At 34.9% G+C, this 16,322-nt stretch overlaps 1 protein-coding gene and 1 long non-coding RNA gene across 4 annotated transcripts in view; one reads left to right on the top strand and one right to left on the bottom strand.

The window, feature by feature from the left end:
* Positions 1–11,582, bottom strand: part of LOC138711889 (uncharacterized) — a 109,772-nt gene extending 98,190 nt beyond the window's left edge. For both annotated transcript variants that reach the window (XR_011335516.1, XR_011335517.1), the window contains exon 1: positions 11,490–11,582. This is a non-coding gene — a long non-coding RNA (uncharacterized lncRNA). The remainder of the gene's footprint in view (positions 1–11,489) is intronic.
* Positions 1–16,322, top strand: part of LOC138711887 (facilitated trehalose transporter Tret1-like) — a 53,137-nt gene that overhangs the window by 21,294 nt on the left and 15,521 nt on the right. The window lies entirely within an intron of this gene.

The following is a 16,322-nucleotide window of genomic DNA, read 5'->3' as shown; positions in this document are numbered from 1 at the left end:
AAGGTAAGGTCAACATAACATTATCTTATCTCTTACGGGCGCATTATTTACACGGAACTATAGGGCTAAATCACGGCCATGCATCCTGTTGCGAGAGAGCCATCGGATCTCCCTACTGAACACGCGAAATATGACCAGTTATAATACCGGAGTTGTATATGCTGCGCACTGTATTTCGTTTCCCGATTCTTTGAGATTATATTCCTTTTGTCTCAACGTGAAAAATGAGGATTTACGTCTGTACTTTTGTAAAGTTTTATAGATAATTAGTGAGAATTTAAAATGGTCAACAGAAGTACTCAGTGGATAACGATCAGAGCTCTACTCAGACTTTGTAAGTGATAAATTTTGGAAGTGGCTATCAAACAGTGTAAATCTAGATCATTGGTCGCCAAGATTAGTGTTCTGTGAAGTCATTCTGCAGAGCAATAGTTATTTTATATGAAAATCGGTATTCAGAGCTCTCAGTGGGCTTAGAAGAACTGTTAAGTAGAGTTCGAAGTTGAGGCATATTATCTGTTAAGTTATGTGCGCATAGAATAGAACAATGTTTACAAAACAACTGGCAAGGTAATCCTCTACCCTCGTACACTGTCAGTCGAGCCGTTGTAATATGTAATACAGGCTCAGCAGGGGGGGGGGGGAAATAAACCTTCGCTTGAAGATCAAACGTAAATATTATGCTGGTTATAATACAATGTACTGTGAGGTCCGAAAGTCTTGTCACCCCTTCTTGTTTGTATGTTGATGTGCATCTAATTTGAACATGTCATACCAGATGTGTGACAATGGTTGATACTTTACGTTTCAACTTGTTTAGTGATCCAGAACATCAGTATGGACACCATCATTGCCGCGGCACAAAATGATGCGGCGCCATGTCCTGTGTGAAATTTTCCGCAGCAAAGGCGGTGTGATTTTCCTTTGGGGAATAATTAAGCAGTATATCTCGAAACATCGATACTAGACAATTGAAGATTTGAAGGAAGCTGTTAAGGAGGCATTCAGGGAAATCACACCACCTTTGCGCCTGCCCTAATTACATGCTTCGCTACTTCGACCTTGCCGTCGGTCTCGGTGGCGCAGTCGGTTCAGTGCTGGTCTTCTGTGCTCGAAGTTGCGGGTTCGATCCCGGCCCAGATCGATGACATTTAAGTGTGCATAAATGCGACAGGCTCATGTCAGTAGATTTACTGGCATGTAAAGAAACTGTATATTCTCTATATAAAATATATACAATTAATTCACGTAACAAAATCAGTTCCCTTACGGTCGACGGAAAATATATTCTGAAATAATGAAATTCATATCTTTTACTATAATTGTCAGTAAAAAAATTGTTTAAGCTAAGAAAATGTTCTTCCTACGTCACATGACGTTGGAGAGATACAATTATAATAGCAAAAATCAATATACAAATTAACAATAATTATATTTTACACAATATATACAAATAATTCATTTATCAAAACCTATACGCGTTGCAGTGAACGAAGACATACATTCTGAGGTTATAAAATGCAAATCTTTTACAAACCTCACATAAAATTTGTTTAAACTCAGAGAATGTTCTTTCATATGACATTACGGGTGTATATTTATAATACATTACATCATAGCATTTCACATAAATCACAGTATGTTTCCATTTCTAACTCTGAAATAGTCCTTCCGAAATTCGAATATAACCAACTGTAACGTAGATGTTGCTGGAAGCATTCTTTTGAGAGAAAGAAGATGAAGAAGAAATAAATATTGTATGTTTTACAAATTAAGTTAAATTAATTTAGGCTCTAGCGACATTGGAATGGGACAAACTTGTGTTCAGAAACGAGCCCACTTAGAAAATTATTTAAAAAATACAGATCAAAATTAAACACAATATAACATAGATTGATAAATTAAAATAATACTAACACAGAAGTCTGAATGAAAATTCAACTTAATATTAGAATCAGATCACATTGTAGTAGTAACTTGGTGTTTTACATAAACATTATTGACAATGTAGCGTCTGTATTGTACTGTTATTCATAGTCTATGCGTACCTGTTTCCAATTCTACCCTGCTTATGAATCCACATGACGTAATAGATGTAACAGAAGAAACTACTCGATCAGCTGTACGTTTGGAAACACAAATGCGCTGCCTGCTTATGACTCAGCTTTGTAAGCATCTTCAGCATCTACTGAAACACATGTGTGTTGCCCAACTCTTGTCTTGATCTCCAACCTTGCATCCAAAGTATAAATTCATATACCTTTCCCACTGCACGAGATAAAAATGTATGTTAAGATTTTACGGCAGTCATGTCAGTATGAGCTCGCTGTGATTAGGTCACCCACCGTGTAAACAATCCAGCTGGGGGCACAGAATACCCTTTCTTTCTTTCGCCACACTAGTGGTACGAATCATACAATTTATTGCTTTATAATTTATACTATTACTGAAAACAACACAACGGCAAGTGGTAGTGAGACCATACGGGTTTTATATGTATTATGTTTGTTTATTTTATACTATCATCATCATCATTTGCCCTACAGCCCGAGGTGAGCCTTGGTATCTTCAACAGTTCTTCCTCATGTCTCTCGCTCCTGTGCTTTCCTTCTCCAATTCCGAATTTCGATTTTTTATATTAATACATATATAGCCTATAATTTATTTTTTTTTTTGGTTTGATGAAAAGAATTAATTATTTTTTATATTTATACGTTTACTTATGGGAATCCGAACAATTTTTGTTGTTTACAGAATCTAAGATTAAATTATCTTAGGGCTAACAGCGTAATTATTAAGACTATTAATTGGTAGTGAAATCGCACTACTAGTTCAAGTCAATAGCACCTATTATTCAATATTAGCATGAAGATTGATCGTTCATGTTTTTAAGCCGCGATCAAGATGGAAGGCACAGTGCTTAATGTGCAGAAAACGTTATCTGTATGAAATTAAATGTAGGGTAAATATTGGTAATTTCGTGGCAGTGGTTATTTCATGATACTTTTTCTTGGCCCTTAAGTGAACTAACCAATGGTGTTACGAGATTCAAATTTCCCGCCAAGGGATTGCATACGTTGTTCGTTTCCAGAAACATACAGCTACGCTTTGTGTGACTATTGTAGCTGCTTCAGTGAGATTTTATGTTTGGAGAGAGCAAGTTAGCGTCGATTTCTCAGGTGCATAAATTTTGTGGATGTTTGTAATTACATTACAGACTTATTACTAAAGGTAAGGATATGATATTTGGTACAATGATTTATTATGTCTTAATGAAATTTTAGAAAATGTTTTTGGAATTTTAGATACAGCTGTAGTCGCCATATAGGCTTAGAGTCATTCCACGTCAAACCGGACAAATTTAAAGGAAATTTGACCTTGATGTTTTTTATTTCTGTCAAACTTTTTTATTGGATTGAAAGAACAAAAACAAAATATACGTATATTTTCATTTTCATAAAACTTGATTCTTGTGAAAAGTATTTAAATTCAAAACTTACGTAATAGCGCGCGCACTATTATATATAAACGGTAATATCTCCGTTACTAATTAACGCAAGTTATTCAAATTCGGCTCATATTAAAGCTCATAAGATACACTTTTAGCATATATGACCTTGGATTACATAAACATTTTTGTTCTATTTTTTCTTTAAAATATATTTTTAAAATGTATTTTTTTTAAAGTTCGGAAACTTTTTTCGAAATATAAAAAATATCACTGCGTTTCTTAGTTTCTCAACTATATGCATACAAAATTTCAGAATGGGATATACGTAAATGAATTTGCAATAAATTAATTTACCCAGCCGGGCGCACGCTGTTGAGTAGGAGCGTCACTGCAAGACCGCGTCGCTATGTATGGATACGTGGTACACACAGTGTCAGTATGTTATACACCACAAAGTCGACTTACGAAATATGTAGACACTTTTGAATCACAATTATTAACATAAAATTCCACAAAACTAACTTAAAACACACACAAACAAGTCAATCGATTGGATAACTGAAACGTACTTTTAAGCAACTCAGATAAATACACGTTTACTTTCGTGGGACAAAGAATAATGTTTGACTAGTGCTTCAGATTTTGAGATCGGTATGAAAGCATGTAGTGTTCTCGTGCCACTTACGGCTTTTGCCCTCTCATATCGAGACTGCAGTAAGTCACATTCTTTTTTATGTTCATCATTGGTGAAAAATAGAAAATGAATTCCACTAATATTCTTTTCAACCCACTCAAATAGTTTTCTTGGTGTCGTAATGGGGTCTTGATGTGGCTGAAGACTTGCTGTTGTTGCTAGTCTTTTAGTGGTTCCGCCAATCCCATCACAAGAGCCCTTCCCATGTGAAGTTCCAAAAAAATGCCATTCAGCACTTAAGCCGAAATCTTCTTCGTGAAAACACAGATTTACAAAATTTTTTCTGTGTTTGTATTGGGCACTAGCCCCATCAGAAAAATAAATAACTCTTTTAACATTTCCTAATTCGTTCTTCAGAAAACGTATTAATTGTCTTTCGAAAAGGTGGACAGCATGTGTATCGTGCTTAAGACACTCTGAAATTGGTACAAAGTTTTTTATGTTTTAATTCACTTCTGTCTTTAAAATAAATTACAAAGGGATGGAGTGTGACCTGATTTTTATTCCAATGAACATCCTGTACTGAGTCTTGAATCACGCAGGCATAATTTTCGGAAAAGTCACAAATTACAAGGCATTCACCGTCCTGGAGAGCTTCTTTCTTTTCCGCCAGAAACGCAGCTTGCTGCTGAGCAATAAATGCGTGAGGAGCTAGGGCTTCTAACTTGGTCGAAAGTTTATCTAAAAATTCTTCTACTGAAGAGTGCAAAATTTCTAAATTAGTTCGGTCAACAGTTACCCATTGTTTGTAATTGACTACATCTATCATTTCTGCTTCAAATGCTTCCTGTAAATATTGAATTAAGTCTGCAGTTGATGGACAATTTTTACACTTTCTGAAATAACAATCAGGGGATGTAGGGTTACATACAATCTGTGAAATCAGATCTTTGTAATTTCGCAGTGGCCGTTCTAGATTGGCTGTCAATTTCGCAATGTTTCCACCATCAATTAACAACTTCACATTCTCATGATAAGTACACACACAGACTGAATGAGTACCACTGGCTCCAGGAAGCACACATTGTTTTGGTCTTAATTCCGCAAATTTTGAAAAACTAATTTGTATATCTGGATATTTAACTTTAAAAACCCAAAATGTATCTTTTAAATTTGATAGCAACAATCTTTTCTGTTTCTGTACTTTGTGGCCGTCTTCTTTTACAGAAACGAAGTTTTTCTTTCCTGCCATGACGCGGCTTACATCATCATTAGTGTAATGGTCAAATACTTTTTTCACTATGGATGTGCCTAAAGTTTTTCCACTTCTAGATTCTGGAGTCGAGAGAATTCCCCTCTCTGCAGCTAAGTTTTTTTGCAACATTTATCATGTGATTAGATGCATCAAAGTGTTCCCTAATTTTACTGTACGGCCAGTCCTCAAATATAGTTAAAATCTGAATTTTAAGTTTTCTGTCAGTAGTGTTCCTGAAACACTCTGCTAGCTTATTAATTATGTCACTGCTATTCTTCACATCTGGTGCTGTTTCTACTTCCTTTTTCTCAACGCGAAAAATCTTTTCCTTAAGCGTCTGTTTTATTTTCTGATATTTCCGTTGGGGATACTTCTTCTGTGATAATTTCTTCTTCTTAATTCGTGTTTCCCCCATTGAGACCAAACTTTCATTCAACTTGTCAATGTCCGTCACTGACACTTCTGAATTACTTGAAGCACTACATTTATCAGTTTCCGAAGTGCCTGTTGTTTCTTGTTCAATGTTCTGGACACTAGAACCGGCTAAGATATCAACATTGCTGGTTTGAACGGCACTTGATTCACCAACATCTGACATTAATGAAATTTTCTTACGACAATTTTCACAAATCCTAAGATTGTATGACAACTTAATGTGTTGCATGTTCAATTTTTTAAGCATGTTAGAAGTCACGCACCTTAATTTCCCTTTCTTAAACCTACGACTGTGGTTGCTTATTTTGAAAGGATTAAAACACTGATAATGTCTAGGTTGTGTTACATTACTCATTGTGATTAGGCTACACACTAATAATTGCACCAACTAAAAACAATAACAGAAACTACGCTATACACACTCACTCACTATAGCATTGTGTTATTAATGCCCGAACGTTTGAAAATCTCGGAACAAACTGAAGAGAATTCATTCTGCCTTGGACCTGGTTTAAGTATTATATATCCCAGCTAAGCTTCTCCAGACGTAAACAAAGATTACTGGCAGTCGCCAGTGTGGTGATAACAGACAAAGGCAGCAATTGAGGTTTCAGCCAGCAGTTTAACGGTGTGGCGTTGCAAGGGATGAAGATTAGCGCAACAGACTCTGCGCGTGTATTTATTTATTATTTTTTTACTCTGTAATTTATTGCTTTCCCACTATGAAATTTGGCACACTTACGGATAATTAAATGGAGAACACGGTGATAACTTAAAAATTGTATTCTTAGTGTCCGAACATTATGAATATCAAGATTTATATAATGATTATGGCATAAAGTACTGTGAATACATAAAAATGGAAAGTGAATATACACAGGCTAAAACATATATATTTAACCTTCCAAATGAGACTAACCTCGATTTCATTCGATACACGTAACGGGAGAAACAAATATTTATATATGTCAATGTACGGTATGCAATTTTTTAATAATTTTGATGCTGTATAAATCTCAAAATAATCAGAATTGGGGCCAATAAAAAAATACGGGTCTCTTATTTTAACCCTTAGAAAGCATAAAAAAATTTCAAACAATTCTAAAAATATGAGGTCAAAAATGTGTCCGGTCTGACGTGGAATGTCTCCTTAGCTTTACTGATAGAAATCTTAGCTGTTTGAGGCGAAATTTTGTTGAGCATTAAGCGTTACATTTTACACTATTTTAAAAATTGTATTACAATACGAATTTTAGAAATCTGAAGATAAGATGTGATTACACAAAAGAAAAGGGGGACGCAATGGTTTCAGTGTAGCTTCTGTTTGATTTGTTATCATGGTAAGTGCCAATGATAAGTGCTGGATAACTTACTTGCAAGAATTGTGACAGAAGATGAAACATGGCTCCACCATTTTAGACCGGTGACAGAGGCAGACAATGGAGTGGCATCATGCAAATTCACCAAAGAAATAGAAATTAAAAAGTGCACCTTCGGCAGGAAAAGTTATGGCTACTGTGTTTTTCGATTCAGAAGGACTCTTGCTTGTGGACATCATACCACACGGAACCACCATTAATTCTGACGCGTATGTGGCAACTCTCAAGAAACTTCAAGCTCGACTGAGTCGTGTTCGACGACATCGGGAGAAGCAGGATCTTCTGCTATTGTACGACAACGCACAGCCATATGTTAGTCACAAGACCACAGACCAGATCAGAAAATTCGGATAGACAACACTGAAACATCCGCCTTACAGTCCTGAACTGGCACCGTGCGATTAACATCTCTTTGGTAAACTGAAGGATCCCTTCGCGGAACGAGGTTAGAACATGACTCCCTTGTGCACGATGCTAAAGAGTGGCTCAGACGTGTTGGTCCAGACTTTTACCGTGCTGGTATACAAGCCCTCGTTCCTAGGTTACGTAAGGCAGTTGAAAGGGACGGGATTATGTGGAAGAGTGACATTTTGTTCCTGAAGAATGTATCTACATTCTGTGAAAATAGCAAAGCTGTAGGTTAAAAATATAATTTTTAAACAAATGTTGTGCATTACTTTTGGAGTTACCCTAGTAATATAGGCTATAGTAAAGTCCGTAATAAAAGTGTTCACCCTTTCAGGGTAAAGAAGATCCCTTTTCAATTCCAATTTTTACTTTGATTTCATTCTTATTATGTGTTTATATGTAATGCTATTTTTTCTTGCTATGAATATTAGACGGAATTACTATGTTTGAAGTCTTGTAACAATAAATGAGAATTTCATTTGACTTTAATGAATTTTTCCACAATTCTTCTACCTCTCACGAAATTATCATTGTAATATCACGAAATTAGCGAGGTTATCACGAAATAACCAACCTTTTAGCTTAAGTTGTAAAAGTGGTTTTGGCACTTGTTCAAGAATGTGTCCATTCTTTTATGTCTCCAGATTTGTACAGCAAATTATCGTGTTTTAGATGAAAAAATCGGAATAAGGATATGTTTACACATTTGCATTTTAAATTAATTTTCATGAAATTATCACGAAATTACCAATGTTTACCCTATAGCAACATTACGAAGTATATAATTCTCGTGAATACAAGAACGTCGCGATTATGATTATAATATAATGAATTGATTAATGATTATAATAAACATTTTAAATTGTAAATAGTACAAGATTTTACTAAAATATTGAAAATCTAATTACAATAACTTATAATGGTTGTTATAATAGTTTTATTCTAAAATGAATCTCAACACTATTCCAAAATCACATTTAACAGATTCTCACATGAAGTCCATCGTGAGGATAGTTTCCAGCAGGACTGACATTGGAAGATTTATTTCTAGAAAGACTTTCACGAATGACAAACCCGGATACTTTTCACGTGTGAAAAAGAAAAGAGATATGAGTTACTTTAGTTTTATTTTGAAACATTAGTCAGTATAGGCCTATAACAATTTTGACGAGGTGCGTATTTATTTATGAATGGATAGTGTCATTTAAAATACAGATGCATTTAATATTTTAAATTGTTTTTATTATAATGAGAAATAATTTTATTAACAATTATTTTAGTAACTTACACCTACAAAGAAACTTTATTTAACTTGGTTATGGAAACATAAATTTCCTAAATAAATTATCCTAGTAGAACTATGTAGAGACTAGTATTAACGTGTGATAAAATACATTACTGCAGTAACTTACTCCCTGTACAACGTACGACTGAGGATTTCCTCCTACACTTCGTGACGTTCACCAACATCACAGCTCTCGCACAGTCCAGTATGGCAGATAGAAGTTCGTAATCTTGCTCATGTCCTTGACATACGTGTTTTACGATATGCCTATATTCATCATAACAAAACGAGTTCGGTGAATTTAAACACTTACGTGATTTATTATCTCTGTGACTAAAAGTGTATCAATAAATACGAGTACCTTAACATCTATACACTATTTCATTACACGCAGTTTAAAGGAACATATTTTGCAATTAATATACGAAATGCACAGAGAAGCAATCAATACTGTTCACCACACAAATTCGAAAATATTACTGAAACCATGTTGGTATTGCCACTCAACACTTCTGAATTCCATAAAAGCAAGTATGGAATATATAACTTCAGGTGATGAATGTATGACTTCAGGCTTTCTCGGCGTTGATTCACCAATAGGTATGGAATATATGCGATGTTTGTAACAGATACTTCCAACATGTGCGAAATAGTGCTTCACCGCAAGGAGAACAAACTGCTTATAGGCTCATTGATTTTCTTCGAAACTGTAGTTGATATAAAATGGATTTCACTTTCGAAAGTAAGCCATAACCTGGAGTGCATTTCAGGCCTAGTGGCGCACAGTAGTCCAGAATGCAAATTTAGCGGGACAAACTAATAACTTTTCAACTACCTGACAGATTTTTATGAAATTTTACACAGTAGTTACAGGTAGCATATGTTATGTTTTGTAACCAGCTCTCGTTACGTTGGTATAAGAGGAACTACCCTTATATGGGGGAGCAATTAGACAAAATTAGTAACTTTTCTCCTATCTCAATAATTTTTATGAAATTTTACACAGCAGTTACAAGTAGCATATATCTGTGGTGTTTGGGTAAAGGGAGATAAGTCATAAAAATGAGTTCGGAGATAAATGAAAATTAAACTTGGAAGTCTCATTACAAATAATTTTCTACACAAATAAAACATATCAACTGCTAGTATTCTTTGAGTTTTGCACACCCACTTGCATAATATAACTTGTGTGTTCATCTGGGGGACAAATTTCCACCTGGACAAAAAAAAAATGGCTTATACCCCTTTAACCGAACACCACAGAAATGTTTTGTATACGAGCTCTGATTATGGTAGTATAAGGAGAACTAGCCCTTATTGGGGGGGGGGGGGCGCAATTAGACAAAATTAGTAACTTTTCTCTTATGTAACATATTTTTATGAAATTTTTACACAGCAGTTACAGGTAGCATATATGTTTTGTGTACGAGCTCTGATTAGGTTAGCATAAGGGAAACTACCCCTTATTGGGGGGGCGCAATTAGACAAAATTAGTAACTTTTCTCTTATCTAACATATTTTTATGAAATTTTACACAGTAGTTACAGGTAGCATGTATAGGCTATGTTTTGTATACAAGCTCAGATTACTTTCGTATAAGGGGAACTATCCCTTATAAGGTGCGCAATTAGACAGAATTAGTAACTTTTCTCCTATCTAACAGTCTTTTATGAAATTTTACATAAAAGTTACAGGTAGCATATATGTTTTATATACAAGCTCTGATTACGTTGGTATAAGGGGAACTATCCCTTATAGGAGGCGCAATTAGACAAAATTAGTAACTTTTCTCTTATCTAACACATTTTTATGAAATTTTATATAGTAGTTACACGTAGTACATTTGTTTTGTGTACAAAGTCTGATTACATTGGTATAAGAGGACTGCCCCTTATAGACAAAATTAGTAACTTTTCTTCTGCCTAACATATTTTCATGATAATTTATACAGTAATAATTACAGATAGTAAACTTGTTTTGTATACAAGCTCTAATTCTCTGGATTGCTTTTGTTTCGACCTCATACTTGCTATAATGAAAAAGCTTTCTAGAGGAGCCAAGACTTTTTCCAGGCTTACGTTTTCTCTAAATTTTCATTACTATCACGATAACAACCTAATTTAATAAGTAGCTCACTAAGACAATGTTCATTTCGTTAAAAAGAAAACTCATAGGCTATTCTTAATCCTCTTCCTCGCCAACGATAAATTATCTTATGGGAAAAAAATGTAACATTTTAGGTACTATTGCACCTCTTACACTCGGGAAGCTTATTTGATACATATTTAACAAGCTGTCACCTTGAATTCCCTGAATTGTACTTCGGAAGCAGATTCGGTTCACAGATATTTAAATAACTGCAATCGAGAAAAATTGCACTACTGCACCTGGAAAGAATAGTGCGCATAATTTATTACTTCCGAAATTCTGCGCACCTTAAGACTTCATTTGAAATAGAGTTAAGTATTCGAGGAAGTGAAAAAAAAAAATAATTTTGGGTCGGAACAAAGGGTGTTTTTTTTCTCTACCTTAGCCAAGTCTGCATTAAATGGTTATATTTATATTTTGTCCCGTGTTCATTCATGCTAATTTGACATGCTATAATAGCATTAAATGTTACAAAAACAAACAGTGTTACATACCTAAAGAAGTACCTGACATGTTGATATCAAATATGAATGGAATCGACCACTTACAACAGAGTTACAGCACAAAGAAAACGGCAGACTCGCGGCAATTGCTGAGTAAGAATGCTGGGTGGCGAAATGTGGCATGTTAGCGGCTTCTTATCTCGCTCTGCAGCCACTTCCGCTGATTAAGATAATCAATTGAGTGTAACTGAGTTATATAGGAAAAATAATTTAATGGGTTTATTTCATTTTTTTACATGTCATTTTTTTTTTAACTTTTGCCGTCTTAATATGAATTTTGAACCACTGTGCGGCGCCAAGATACTGTTCTTCGTGGCCGAACGGCGCCAGGACACTTCTATGATTTCCATATTATCGTAAAATTTTACATTCACAAGAAGTAATATTTTATTCATATTTAAACTATTTAATAGTGAGGACTATTCCGCAGACCTAACGACCTCTTTATCTGGATTCGAACCCATGTAATTTCGCTGACATTCCACAAGTAGTTTTGCGGAAATGGTGATGATGGTGATTATAAAGACGACAACAACGACGAAGACAACTACCGCCGGTACCACCGTAATACCAGAGCCAGCACACTTTTATTATTATTATTATTATTATTATTATTATTATTATTATTATTATTATTATTATTATTATTTTAGAAATACACAATTCGCCATAATGATGCATTAAAATAATGTAGGCCATTTTTTTCTAGTGTAAATTTCACTTTTGTACATACAGTGTTATCAAATCAGTGTACAAGCGTAGTAAGTGGATTATAACAGAATCAAGGAAAACTTAGAAAAGACGAGACGAAGTTGAGTCTTCTTTATTTCCGAGATTCTGTTACTCGCTTAACAAATGTATTGCATACTATTTTTTGGTCGATCTTAATAAGAATAAATTATTATTAATCATTTTTAATTTAGATAAATAATTTGTTTTTTTACGCTAACATTTCATGTGCGTTTGCCGTTATTTGTCGATAGATTCATTCATTTGTTATTATTCGTATTAATCGATAGGTGTTATTCATTTGTTATTATTCGGCGACGATTGTGAAAATATCGTAATCAAATAAATTATATGTAAAGTTTAGGTTTGTCTTCAAAGCAGTAGGCAGGTGACACATTAATTATACATAAATATAAATAAATAGCATATAGAAAATATTTGTAGGTGACACATTAATTATACATTAGTGTAAATAAATTGCATACCAGTGTAGTTTAATGCTTAAATACGTATTGTACTCCATGGATGTTTTCGCGTTCCATCACGACCCCACGAGTGGCGCTCAGAGCAAGAAACGGAAGTCATCAGAAGTGGTTTTCACGCTTACGTCTTATCTACATTAACCTCTTTTCTTATAAATCTCCAATCCAATAAATTAATTTAGAAAGAGTACAGGTATAATAAGACATTTAGGTATTTCCTCATAGTGCATAGTGATGCGCGATACTGATACTTTGTTACTTTTAAGTAAATAAATGAAAGTTGATTTATTTACTTACCGCACGTGTGCTGTAAGTTTAACTTACAAGGCCTACCAACAACATCCGTAAAGTTACGATGAAAGAGTAATGGAACGGAGAAAAATTCTCTCCGGCGCCGGGATTTGAACCCGGGTTTTCAGCTCTACGTGCTGACGCTTTATCCACTAAGCCACACCGGATTCCACCCCGGCGTCGGAAGAATCGTCTCAGTTTTAAGTTCCAACTCTTGGGTTCCCTCTAGTGGCCACCCTCTGCACTACGTCATAGATATCTATGAGCCTAGGACCGAAGTCCACACATGTGCTGAGGTGCACTCGTAATGAGTGACTAGTTGGCCGGGATCCGACGGAATAAGCGCCGTCTTAAATCTGCATGGAAATATCACATGTACTTCGGTACATTATAATAATATATATGATATGCGTAAATCACTTCGTGATTTAAGACGGTGCTTATTCCGTCGGATCCCGGCCAACTAGTCACTCATTACGAGTGCACCTCAGCACATGTGTGGACTTCGGTCCTAGGCTCATAGATATCTATGACGTAGTGCAGAGGGTGGCCACTAGAGGGAACCCAAGAGTTGGAACTTAAAACTGAGACGATTCTTCCGACGCCGGGGTGGAATCCGGTGCGGCTTAGTGGATAAAGCGTCAGTACGTAGAGCTGAAAACCCGGGTTCAAATCCCGGCGCCGGAGAGAATTTTTCTCCGTTCCATTACTCTTTCATCGTATGATGACGCAGAAAATCTGCATGGAAATATCATATGTGCTTCGGTATATTATAATAATATATCCGTAAAGTTGTTAAAAACACGATCGGCCAAAAATATAACAGTCTACTATTATCTGACAGTTGACAAGAGTTCATCATAACTGGTAGAACTTTGAGAACTGTGGAGGAGTCATGTGCAGCACCATTCCCTATCTCAGGCGTCTCAAGGTTAACGCACAGAAGTTGTTACAGAGAGTTCATATAGTGTAGACAGCTGATTGTGAGTAGATAAGCTCTCTATACCCGTAGATCGTTGATTCATGTTACAAGCGTGAAGTTGTAACCGTCGCGGAAGAAATACTACAATACTACACCGTTTGAGCTGCACATAATATGCATGATAAAATAGACCAGTGGTTCCCAACCGCTGTGTCGCGCAACCCGATGGAGTGTGTCGCGAAATTTTGGAATTGAAAAATAAATTTCATGCCATCCAGAAAGTATCTTTACAACGCATTGTTTATTTACAACGAAGTCTTTGGTATGGTACGTTTCATTTTGAGACAGACTTTTCCAATGAAACTTGAACACCTGTAATAATGCTCAGTTTAATTTTTCTGCCTGGTGATAATTCGAATGAAAGTAAACATCTACAACAATGCTTAGTAATTCGTTTACTCTTTCCACTTTGTAATAAACAGAATTTAGAATCGTCAGAACATATTGGTCACTTTCAGCAGTCTAAATACGTGTGGGCGGGTGATAGTGCGACTATTTTATCAAAAGTGGTTTATTTAGATTTTATCATGGACAAATTTTTAATTCGAAAAAGGTAATCTGAATCAAGTTCTGGGTATAGGCTAATTCAAATCATGTGAGCGAAAATTCCCTTCGGGGTTCACAAAAACGCACTGCATTTCGTAAATATAGTCATGAATACTTGCAATATGGTTTTACGTGGCGATGAATATAAACAAAATCCCGAGTGTCTTATATGTGGAAATGTTTTGTCAAATCAGTCGATAGTGCCGAATAAACTAAAAATACATTAGGAACGGCAGTTTTTAACGTCATACTTCTGTGAATCAGCATTTTCTACCATAAAAATACTGTTGTGTTGGCCTGTCAATCATAAGGCCACGTATAGAGAAACTATGTGCAGTCCACAAAGCGTAGGTTTCACATTAATTCAAATAGGTGAGTTTTCAAAAACGATAATAAAAATCTTTTACCGGATATCCAGCATAGACCTATCTACAACACTGGATGTCCGACACTACATAGAAGTAGTTGTTATCAGTGCTTTTTTTCAGGCGGAACGCGCTGGAACTAGGTTTTTAATATAATTTTTCTTTGAATTTCGATTACACCTTGAAAGTCTTAGTTGGGCGAAAAGGAGGTTAAAAACGATCAAATTCCTACAGAAAAGATAATTGTTATATAGGCTTAAACATTTCATTAATGATAGTGCCAGTAAAACAGTAACATTTTAAGTAAAAGTTTACAAGAAAGACTTCAGTAATACAGAAGACAGGCATACTTTTGGAACCATTTGTTTATGTGGGTTTGTTTGTTTTCCTTGATGCAGGCGTGGTCTGTTTTCATCTTACAGCGAGGGATAGAAATGTTGAGCGGCTCGAGTATTTTCGAAGTCAAAGAATGCCACACTGCGCATGTCTCTTTTCTGTTTAAATATTATGTACCTATGCTGAGGAGATATTAAAACATGGGGTGTGGAGTTACCATTTAACATAATGTATACATATATACAGACGTAAAATACTGTAGCTTTTTTTAAGAAAAAAAACAAACCAGTAATATGTCGAAGAGCCGGGGGGGAATTCTAACTTGTTATGAAAACATCGGAAGTTTGGAAACAAACGCAGTGGTCGAGTGGTTAAAGCGTATGTATCTAGAGTACGAGATCGACAGTTCAATTCCGAAATGATCAATTATGTTTTTTTAACAAGTAATAATATATACCATTTTCATATTGTAATTGTCAATTATGTTTTTTTAACAAGTAATAATATATACCATTTTCATATTGTAATTGTAGTTGTTTATTGTTAGAAAAATAACATGTACAAAAATACAGTCTTAATTCTTCTCTGAAGGAGTAAAAACTCGTGCTCAGGGAGTTATCTATACATACTTAACACAAACAAGGATTACTATATGACACAAAGTGGGTCAAGGAAAAAATTATAGGAATAAATTAACTTTAAAAGATACAATAACAATTTTAACAATTTAACTCATACAGATACATATACATATTAAATCAATATATATCCTTTAAAAATTAAATTCCTAACGCTATTTTTGAAATTTCTGATTCTAAAATTTTTTTCAAATTTGAGTATTTTTCAATTATTTTATTATATAACCTTGGACCAAAGAGTTGTGCTTGTGAAACACTTTGGTTCCTCTAGTCGTATAAAATCGGACCTTTTAGTTCCATATCTATGGTGAAACATTTTGAGTTTATTGCGATTTTTATGTGTGAAGTTTAATAACGCAATATAATAAATATATTTAATTTTTAAAACTTTAAAATCAGTGAACAAAAGCTCGGATGAGTAATCAATTGGTTTATTAAGGCATATTTTAATTATT

The sequence above is a fragment of the Periplaneta americana genome, chromosome 13 (assembly GCF_040183065.1).
Source record: "Periplaneta americana isolate PAMFEO1 chromosome 13, P.americana_PAMFEO1_priV1, whole genome shotgun sequence".
NCBI classification, from domain to species: domain Eukaryota; kingdom Metazoa; phylum Arthropoda; class Insecta; order Blattodea; family Blattidae; genus Periplaneta; species Periplaneta americana.
Note: the sequence above shows the minus strand (reverse complement) of the source record. Positions and strands in the feature narration are given on the sequence as shown.